At 49.7% G+C, this 9,717-nt stretch overlaps 1 protein-coding gene across 2 annotated transcripts in view; it reads right to left on the reverse strand.

Moving 5' to 3' along the window:
* SMPD3 (sphingomyelin phosphodiesterase 3) overlaps positions 1–7,912 on the reverse strand; it is a 92,650-nt gene extending 84,738 nt beyond the window's left edge. Inside the window, exon 1 of one of the 2 annotated variants that reach the window (XM_017539476.2) lies at positions 7,578–7,912. The gene's annotated coding sequence lies outside the window, so the exon portion shown is untranslated. The remainder of the gene's footprint in view (positions 1–7,577) is intronic. The other variant, XM_017539477.2, reaches the window with a different exon arrangement.
* Positions 7,913–9,717: the final 1,805 nt, after the last annotated feature.

The raw sequence follows: 9,717 nt of genomic DNA on the forward strand, positions 1-9,717 counted from the left end.
TGTTGACCAGGATGGTCTCGATCTCTTGACCTCGTGATCCACCCGCCTCGGCCTCCCAAAGTGCTGGGATTACAGGCTTGAGCCACCGCGCCCGGCCCGGCTCATACCTGTAAGCCTAGCATTTTGGGAGGCCGAGATGGGTGGATTACCTGAGGTTGGGAGTTTGAGACCAGCTTGACCAACATGGAGAAACCCCGTCTCTACTAAAAATACAAAAAGTTAGCATGCATGGTGGCACATACCTGTAATCCCAGCTACTCTGGAGGCTGAGACAGAAGAATCGCTTGAACCCAGGAGGCAGATGTTGCGGTGAGCAGAGATCGCACCATTGTACTCTAGCCTGGGCAACAAGAGCAAAATTCTGTCTCAAGAAAAAAAAAGTGAACACTCACTCTGGACCTGTCAGTCACTGTTTTAAGTGATTTAGCTCAAAACCTAGGAGGCAGGCTTTATTATCACCCTCATTTTGCAGGTGAGGAAACAGGGGAACAACTTGCCAAAGGTTCCGCAGCCCAAATAGCAGAGCCAGGATTCAAATCCCAGGCTGATTACAGACCTACTTTGCTAAATGCCTCAGTGTATAAAGAAAATGTCCTCCTAAATGGAAGCAGTCTAGAACAACACTGGCCAGTAGAAATGTAATGTGAGTTACAAATGCAAACCACATACATAATTAAAAATTTTCTAGTGGCCACATTACAAAATTAAAATTGTAATTTTACAAGTGAAATTAATTTAAATATATTTTACTTAACTCACTATATCTAAAATATTATTTTAACCTGTGGTCAATATTACCATTATTAATGCAACATTCTACATTCTTTTTTATATAAATTTTCTGAAGGCTGGTGTATGTTTTTACCTTTTATACTTACAGCACACCTTAATTGACACTAGACACATTTCAAGTGCTTATGGCCCCATACTGGACAACAGATATATAGATGGACATTCTACTTTTCTTATTTTTTCTATTGTTTTGTTTCTATTTCAACTTTATTTAAAAATTTTTTTAAATTAAAAAAAATTAGAGTCTTGCTCTGTTGCCCAGGCTAGGGTGCAGTGGTGCAATCATAGCTCATTGCAGCCTCGAACTCTTATACTTGAGCAATACTCCCATCTCAGCCTCCCAAGTAGTTGGGACTACATTCATCACCATGCCTAGCTAATTTTTTAATTTTTTTATAGAGATGGGAGTCTCACTATATTGCCCAGGCTGGTCTTGAACTCCTGACCTCAAGCAAGCCTCCTGCCTCAGCCTCCCAAAGTGTGGGGATTGTAGGCATGAGCAACCGTGTCTGGGCTATTTCAACTTTAAATTTTGCATTGGTATTAAATCAAAGAAGCCTATGTTAATGGAAATGTGCCCTTTGGATAATTAAATGAACAGAGCAACAGTTTAGGAGAGTGGAAAGAACATGCTGTAGGCATTATAAAATCTGGCTTCTAAGCCCCATCTTAGAACCACTAACCAGGGATGTGGCCAGAGCAACCCTCAACTTCCCTTACTCTCTTTCCTCATGTTAAAAAAGACATGATGGTTTATGATTATTAAGGTCCTTTCCATTTCTAAAGATCTTTCTGCCTGCAGCACACATTCTTTCAGGGTTTCTGCATCTGTTTCCTTGTTTCATTCAAGATTTCTTTGAGAAAGGACTTATCCCACATTGTGGTTGTGTTCCCTGTGCCCAACTCTGTGCCTGACACATTGTAGGCACAAGAAATGTCTGTTGAATGAATAGAAATCCAGTCCGCCTTTGAGGGCCTCCTGGGCCTCCCAGTTTTTGCTAGAATTATCATAGGAGCCTTAGCAATTAATTGCACTGTCTCATATTGGCCTAGAATCTTGACATGCTAAGCTTTCTGAGAGGTTATAGCCAGGATTAGAAGCTATTTCCTGATACTGTGTGCGAAGATGATACTCAGCCCTAGGCGTGGCTGCCTAGAGACCCCCACAAATGGTCTTATTACATGCTGTTCTGATGCTGAGGAGAGTTAATTAATGACTCTAAATAAGAAAACAATCAAATCTGTCTGCAGTCATATGAGTCAGAGCAGACCCAGATGGGGTGCCAGGTCCTTGGCTTCCAAGTGCCCTCGGGAAAAGCAATAGCAGCCTTTGCTCCTTTCATCAGAGTTCTGAAGTCCCAGCTTGGAAGGGAAAGGAATCATTCAAAATAGAATGGAGACTCAGCATGATATGAGGCATTTTTCTTAAAAGGCTAACCCCCTATCTGAGTGTTGTAGAGACTGAGGCCGAGGGAGAGGAGAAAAAACACAAGTTAATTCCTTTCTACCCTTTTTAGACACCCAAACTGAATGGGGAGTTCTCAGAAACTGGCCCCTGTGTGTGGTGCAAGATTGGAGCAGTTGGAACTGCCACTTTAGGAGGACCGGACTTGTGGTCTGAAATTCACCAAACCCCAAACGTGCCCACCTTCAGGAGTCTTGCAGCCACATATGGAGGTAGAGCTTTGGTTGGGATGGCATAAGGACAGGAATGTGATGCTTCCCTGAGATTGGCTGAGGCCCACACAGTGAAATTTTTATTTAGGTGTTAGAGGCTTTGCTGTGAAAATCTGAGAGTGGGAATAGGTGGAAGGAATCTCTTAACAATATCTGACTATCTTCAGCTTTGGAACAGTATGCTAGGAAATAAAGATAAGCTCTATTTCTTTGGCTCTATGTGTTCTTTTTGTCATATAATAACAGCTTTCTCATGGTGTTTTATCCTCTTCCTTTCTTAAAAAGGAAAAACAACGACAACACTTCGTTGCCATCTATGCTTGGCTTCCTGTGAAAATTTTCCACTCTACCAAGAAACCTCTGGGCTACTGGTCATTAGGGTCATTATACTGCCCTTTCCCCATTCTTCGGTAACCAAGTTCAGTTAACAAACCTGGAAAAGATGTAAAGTAGGTGGCACTATCCTTGCTGAAATTGAAAAGACTGATTTGGGTCTAAATCCTAGTTGGTCCCCAATCCCATTCCTCTGGCATTTGGTTATAACCTTACATAGGACAACCCAGTAGTTCAATTTTATTTCTATAATAGCAATAGGGAAAAAACAGTGGTAAGGAGGAACTTCCAGAGTTTAAGAGATCCAGGATGGAACCTAAATTCTTTCCTTTCTGTGTAACGTTGGGAAAGCCCTTTTCTGCTCAAAGCTTTGTTTCCTCACCTTGAAAGTGAGAATTATGCCACCACCTACCTCATAGGACTGTGAGAATTAAATACATTCTTACATGTGAAGAGCCTGAGTCAGAAAATGTTTCCTCTTATTAGCTCATAATTCTTTAAACAGGGATTGCTGATGAGTTCGTTCAAAGTAATGCAGTAATACCCTCCACAGTTCTGTTTCCTCCTATTCCATCTGTAATCAGCTTTGGGGAAATCCTCACAGAGGCCATGGCCCTCAGCTCTTGCTTCTGGTCCACACCCTGAAGTCCTCCCTTCCCAGCAGAGGGAGGTAGGCGAGACCAGCGCTCCAGAACCTTGGACAGCTCCACTTTCCGGCGATCCAGCCGGCTGTCTCAGGGAACAGGAGGGTCTTGGGAAATTGTTGGAGAAAGGCTACATTACTGCAACGATTTAGGAAGTCCAGGGACTGCAGTCTCATTTCCAGCATGCATGCTGCCACTTACACACCAAATCTTAGGGCCTTTTCCTTCTTTCCTATGAACTCAAAGAATTGTTTTGAGCCCAAAAAGAACAGAAACACCACCCACATCTTCCTGAATCTGCTGATATTTAATTTGCTTGGCTTCAGTCAAGGATTAAACATTCTTGATTAACTTCAAGTGAAAGTAATAATGTAAGAGCATGAGGAAATGTTTTACAAGATGACGATTCAGGTATGAATTAAAAGAAACATAAAATAGTGATATTGCCTGCAGGTGATGTTAAGCACCATTTTGATCAGGATAAGCAGGTGGTCCAATTTATGAGGTAATTTAGCTTTTCACTCCAATGCAGAACACAACACACCACATGCAGTCACCTTTCAAACAGGCAAGGAAGAGATTAAGTCCTATTTTTACTTTATGATACTGAGTCACGTAGTTCAATGCAAATCACGTGGATGCCAAAGTAAGAACAATACCAGGTATTAAAATACCTTCTTTCCTTTGGGGAGCTCTAAAGATTTTGTGACTGCATGAAATTCCTTCAGAGTAACTCCAGGAGAAGAGACACATGTCACCAGATAGGCATTTAGGACTGAGCATGTCTCATCTCTCTCCCCCACTTCTGTCATTAGGCCTGGAAGAGCTGTATTTGCAGCTTTTTGCACTTAGTAATAGCCTCCAGATGTCTTCATTTTCTGGGCTACATTGTTTTTGAGGAAAAGAGGGCTTGTCTTTGAAAAATGTTATTGACATTTAATAATGAGGGAGAGAAGAGGATAAATGTGGAACAGGAAAAAAGGAGAAGAGAGCAGTAGAGGTAGAGGGAGAGAAAGGATATGCGTAAACTTCTGACTTTTATGAGGTTCTGACCAGTTGAAGGTGGGCGCCAAACCCATTTATGAGGACAATGCACGCAAAGCACTTATCAAGGTTTTTCATGTATTGTCCTCATAAATGGGTTTGATGCCCACCTTCAACTGGTCAGAAACTTGAACAAAGGCTTTCAAGCCCTCTTTAAACATTTCCATAGAGGTGAAGACAGCAGCAATTCCATGGCTTGAACTAGCTTGAAAGAACTTCAGACAAGGACATCAACTCAAGACTAAAGGTAGGAGGGAGCTCCCCAACAGAAAGATTTGTGATTTTACCTAAAAATGCCCACACCCACTCTGGGCCTCCACACCGTGGGGGAATGTTAGTTGTCAAATTGTGTGTAGTATAACTTCTTCCCAGCAGAGGTCGCTGTGGAGACTGGCAGTGGATACTTGTGGGAACTGGACCAGGCAGGCTGGGCTAGATAGATGGTGGCTACACTGTGTGGTAGCTACCCTTCCTGCTGTACCACTGGCCATCGTCTGGCCTCTCATCCTACAGGAAGTAGCTCTCTGTGAAGATTATCTCAAAGCTACACAGTACCTTTGCTATACAAGTGCTGTGAAATTGGGGTCACTTGTTGGGGAGGGCAGGCCTAGGAGGGCCAGGCTCATCCTCTAGGGGTATCACCTTGTAGCGTATGTTTGTTTTACCCTTGTGTCCTCTGAGTGTACCTGGTATTTCTGAGACACCACCTGTGACTGACCAGCAACATCAGTGCCATGCCCTTCCAGACGTGGAGGCCAAAGTGACAAAAGTTGCCTTGCCACATAGCCTTGCACCCACATCATAAGCGACTGTTGATGAGTCCCCTGCCAAACCTCACTTGGAAGCACATGGTGGTGGTGAGGGGGTGGAATTCTGGTCCTTGGGGCAGCCCATTACAGTAGGATAAAGCTTCTGAGAAATGGGAAAGGCAGGGCACTAGTGAGTATATTAGGGTCAGACCCGAGACCTCAGAAGGGCTGAAGAAGGCTCCGCACACTTGTGAATTCCCCATTTACTGGGACTTAGGCAGGCCAGGCAGGCTAGGCACAAAGCAGCCTGAAGCTGCCTTAACTCTGAGGGAAGCCACTTGGACCCTAGGTCATTACTGTGGCTTGAGAGTTGAAGATGTGACTACCCTGCTCCCCACCCCCACAACATCCAAGTCCAACAGTAATTAAGTGGTTCCTCTACACACACACACACACACACACACACACACACACACACCCTGGTGTACACACACAGAGCCAGAAACACAAGCCCTGGCCATGCCACACACATGAACACTGAAGCACACATGGGTAAATTCACCCAGTCACACACATTCACGCCCACACTCTGACCCACACCATCATCCATGTAAACACTTAAAGACATCCCGCCCCAGAACCAAATTTTACCTAACGTGGCTGATGCAGCATGAGAGGGTCTAGTCAGGATGTCCCTGGTCTACTCATGCCCCCTGAACCCAGGCCCTTCACTCAAGGTGGAGCCCCCATCTCTCCCTGTCCTCGTGGTCACAGGTCCTGAAGGCCCCCCGCCCACCCCCGAAGGGAACCTGGTCACCATCGTGTGTAAAGAATCCTGGGTGCCTAGCTGGCCTTGGGGTAGGGGGTATGGGAAAACAGAAAGATATGGGGCATAGCGCCCTGCCCCGGCTAAGCCGCCTCCTCCCTCGGGATTTTCCATCCCGGCTCGCGCGAGCCTGCGAGGAGCCGGTGCGCTTTGTCTCCCGCCCCGCTCCTGGCACGTTTCCGTGGAAGCTGCCGGCGCCGCGCCCGAAGCCCCCCCCCCCCCCCCCCCCCCCGCCCATCCGCGGCCTCGCCCCCCGCCCAGCCCGCGGCGCAGGCCTGCCAGTGCGGCAACCGCTGCTTTGTCCTCTCGAGGATGCCTGGGCGGAGCGCGAAAGCCCAGTGCCTAGGAACAGCCACCGCGCGTCCTGGATGCCGGTCCCCAAGGCACGGTTTGGGACGCGCCCTGCATCGGAGCAAAGCAGCCCCTAAAGATTCGTGGGCGCGAGGTTGAGGGTAGCGCCTGCCTGGAGCTCTAGAGTGCTGGAGGAGAGACCCGCCCCGTCCCGCCCTGCACGTGCCCGTCTAGGGTTGGCCCCCAGCTGCGGCGCCGGAGCCTCGGTCCCCGGGGCGTGGTGGGCTAGGGAGGGCCGTCTCGACTTAGAGCCCCAGGCCTGGATCCAGGTAAGGACGGCCTGGGAGATAAGGCCCTGGTGGGGAAAGGTGGGAGGGGTCCCTCGGCCCCTCGTGCACCTCCCCACACCACCTCCCACACCCAGGCCACCCCAACCCCAGGCGCGGGGGATTCCGCGTGTCAGTGCTTTCCTCCACCCGCGACTCTGAGCAGATAGGGAGGGGGTCTCCCGGCCTTTCCCTGTCACATCCCAATTCCACCCCCGACCAATAACCTAGGAGGGTCCAAGTGGGAGGGGTAAGAGTCCTCTGTCTCATCCACAACCTCGATCCTCCTCTTTACAAAACCCTAGGGCCTGGGGAGGAGGGGGCCTGGGGAGGAGGGGGCCTGGGGAGGAGGGGAGATAGGGAGGAGGACGAATGTGGAGGAAGGGGGCTGGGGAAGGGTCTTCCCTCCATCCCAAGCAGCCCTTAATAACCCTGGGAGGGCCTGGGCTGGGGGAGCGGTTAGCGGCCTCATCCATCACCGTCAGACTCCTTTGTAACCTCGAGCAGCCGAAGTGTTGCGGGGAGGGGTCCCCCTGCCTCCAGTCCCCTCATCCCTTAACACCCCCTTCCGTCCTCAGTAATCCGAGCAGCCGGGTCGCTAGGCACAGAGGGGGGGAGGGTCCAAGCCTCCTCGCTCTCCCAGGAGAGATGGGGTGGGGGTATCCCCCAGCCCTCGCCCCTCATACCCAAGAGCTTTCTCCATGATAAAACAAAAACTAACCCAAGCTGCTCCGACCTCCGGCGCCTGGCCAAGGGAGGACCCGAGTCAGTCGGCGGTTGTCCCGGACCCACGGTCCTGAGAGTAGCGAGAATACATCCCGTCAACTCCCCGAGCCCCTCACACCTTGGTTCGCCCCCTCCCCAAGAAAACAAAAGCGAATGCAGCAACACCGACCTCTGACGGCGGGCGGGCGGGCGGTCAGCGTCCGGCAGCGCACCCTGCTCCTCCCGGCTCCTCACAGCCCGGGCTCCCGGCCTCGGATCTGAAGCGGCTGCAGCTGCTGCGGCTCTCGCGACTCTCGCGTCCGGAGCCTCCCTCAGACTCAGCACCTGGTGCAGCGAACAGCTCCGCGCTTCATTCCTCTGACCCCACCTCCCTCGTGCCGCCGAAGCCAATGGTGACCCGGGCCCCGCCCAGGAGGCTGCCCATTGGGGGCGTCGTTTCATCTCCCTCCGGCCCCTCCCGCTGGTTCCTGGGTCTCTCCTTCAAGACCACAACCCCCAGAGACCGCCGGAGTTTCGCACAGGCTTCTGGGACTTGTAGTTCTTTAAGTACGCGGAGTGGGCTCACGCCGCGGGCAGGCAAACAGAGCGGGACTGCATTTCCCAGGGTGCACTGAAGACACGGAGGCGCGGAGCAGGGCGGGAGGACCGTTTCCATAGCAAAGACGACCCGCCGGGGATGGCTGGCGGAGAAGTAGGGCAGGCTGCAGGACCCTCGAAGGATCGTGTGAGACCCCGGGCAACCTCTTGGGAGGCCATTTCGAGGAGAAAACGTTGATTTCTGCCTCGGACCCTGGGCCTCAGTTTTACTATCTTGGAAGAAGGGCGAAGAGCTGTGCCCCCAACCACACCCGTCGGTGATGGGGCAAACCGAGGACAAGCCGCTTTGGTTCCTGCCCAGCAAAAGTGAGGGAGGACGGAGGAGACTCTCCCACCGCATTCAGAACTGTATTCCTTTATTTTTGTCTCGATCTTGTCATAGAGGAGGCTTCACTTTTGGTTATCTCTTGAGCCACCAGGGCCTTCCTATCTCCGTCTTCCCATCGCGGATCCTGGCCTCCTTCCCACCACCCCCGGATACAGCGGCATCTCCCCCAGCGCAGCAGAAGGAGGGCGCTTCACATGTCCCCGGAATTAAGCCCACTCTCCCCAGCATGGCTGTAAAGGCCCTTCAAGATCTGGACTCCACCTTTTTGCAACACTCTTAACTTCTTTGGAAGCTGGGAAGCCTCCTACTCCCTTGGTCCCCTCCACCCTGCCCTCAGCTAACTCCTCAGAAAGCCCTAGCCTAGACGCCGCCTGTTTTGTGAAGACTTCCTAGATGCTGGGCTCTCTGTTGAGTGCCCCACCCTGTGTTTGAGCAGCACCCTCTACTTCCCCTATTCTACTTGCATGTTCATGTACTTCTTTATAAGATCTACAAAGGCGGGCTATGTCTATATTATTCATGCTTACAATCCAGTGTCTATAGCATCTGGCACATAGTAGACACTCACTAGCTATTGAGATATAAATATAGATATTTGTTGAACTGAAAATGAATTGGGCCGGGCACGGTAGCTTCCGCCTGTAATCTCAGCACTTTGGGAGGCCGAGGAGGGCGGCTGGCAGAAGGCCAGGAGTTTGAGACCAGCCTGACCAACATGGTGAAAGCCGTCTCCACTAAAAATACAAAAAATTAGCTAGGCGTGGTGGTGTGTGCCGGTAATCCCAGCTATTCGGGAGACTGAGGTGGGAGAATCGCTTGAATCCGGGAGGCGGAGGTTGCAGTGAGCAGAGATTGTACCACTGCACTCCAGCCTGGGCAACAGAGTGAGACCCTGTCTCAAAGAGAAAGAAAGAAAAATAATAAAATTGAAAAAAATAAAGGAACCTCATTCACATACACCTCCAAAGTTCTGATTTCCAAAACTTGGGCATTTCTCATTGCTGGAAGTGTTCAATCAGAGGGATGCCACCCCCTTGAAGAAATGTTTATTTCATTTGTACAGTGGGTTGGGATTTTACTTGAAGGCTTTGATGACTCTTTTATGATGCTAGAGACTGATAGACTCATGCCTATTATTCCTGTCAGTTCTCCCTGAAATGTCATCAATTCTTCATGTTCCTCTATTTCTAGTTGTTGGCCCAACTCCTTTTTGTGCCTAAATGCCCTACCTCCCACTCCTTTTCTGAAAAAGATCTGCCCTGTCAGTTATGAAGTACAGACGTCCTAAGATTCCTGCTCTTTATTCCTTCCTTCCTCTTTTTCTTTCTTTTCTTTTTTCTTTCTTGTTGGGCAATGCCGAGTGTATGATAAAATATATTGTTTG

Source organism: Cebus imitator, unplaced genomic scaffold (genome assembly GCF_001604975.1).
Source record: "Cebus imitator isolate Cc_AM_T3 unplaced genomic scaffold, Cebus_imitator-1.0 Scaffold118, whole genome shotgun sequence".
In the NCBI taxonomy this organism is placed as follows: domain Eukaryota; kingdom Metazoa; phylum Chordata; class Mammalia; order Primates; family Cebidae; genus Cebus; species Cebus imitator.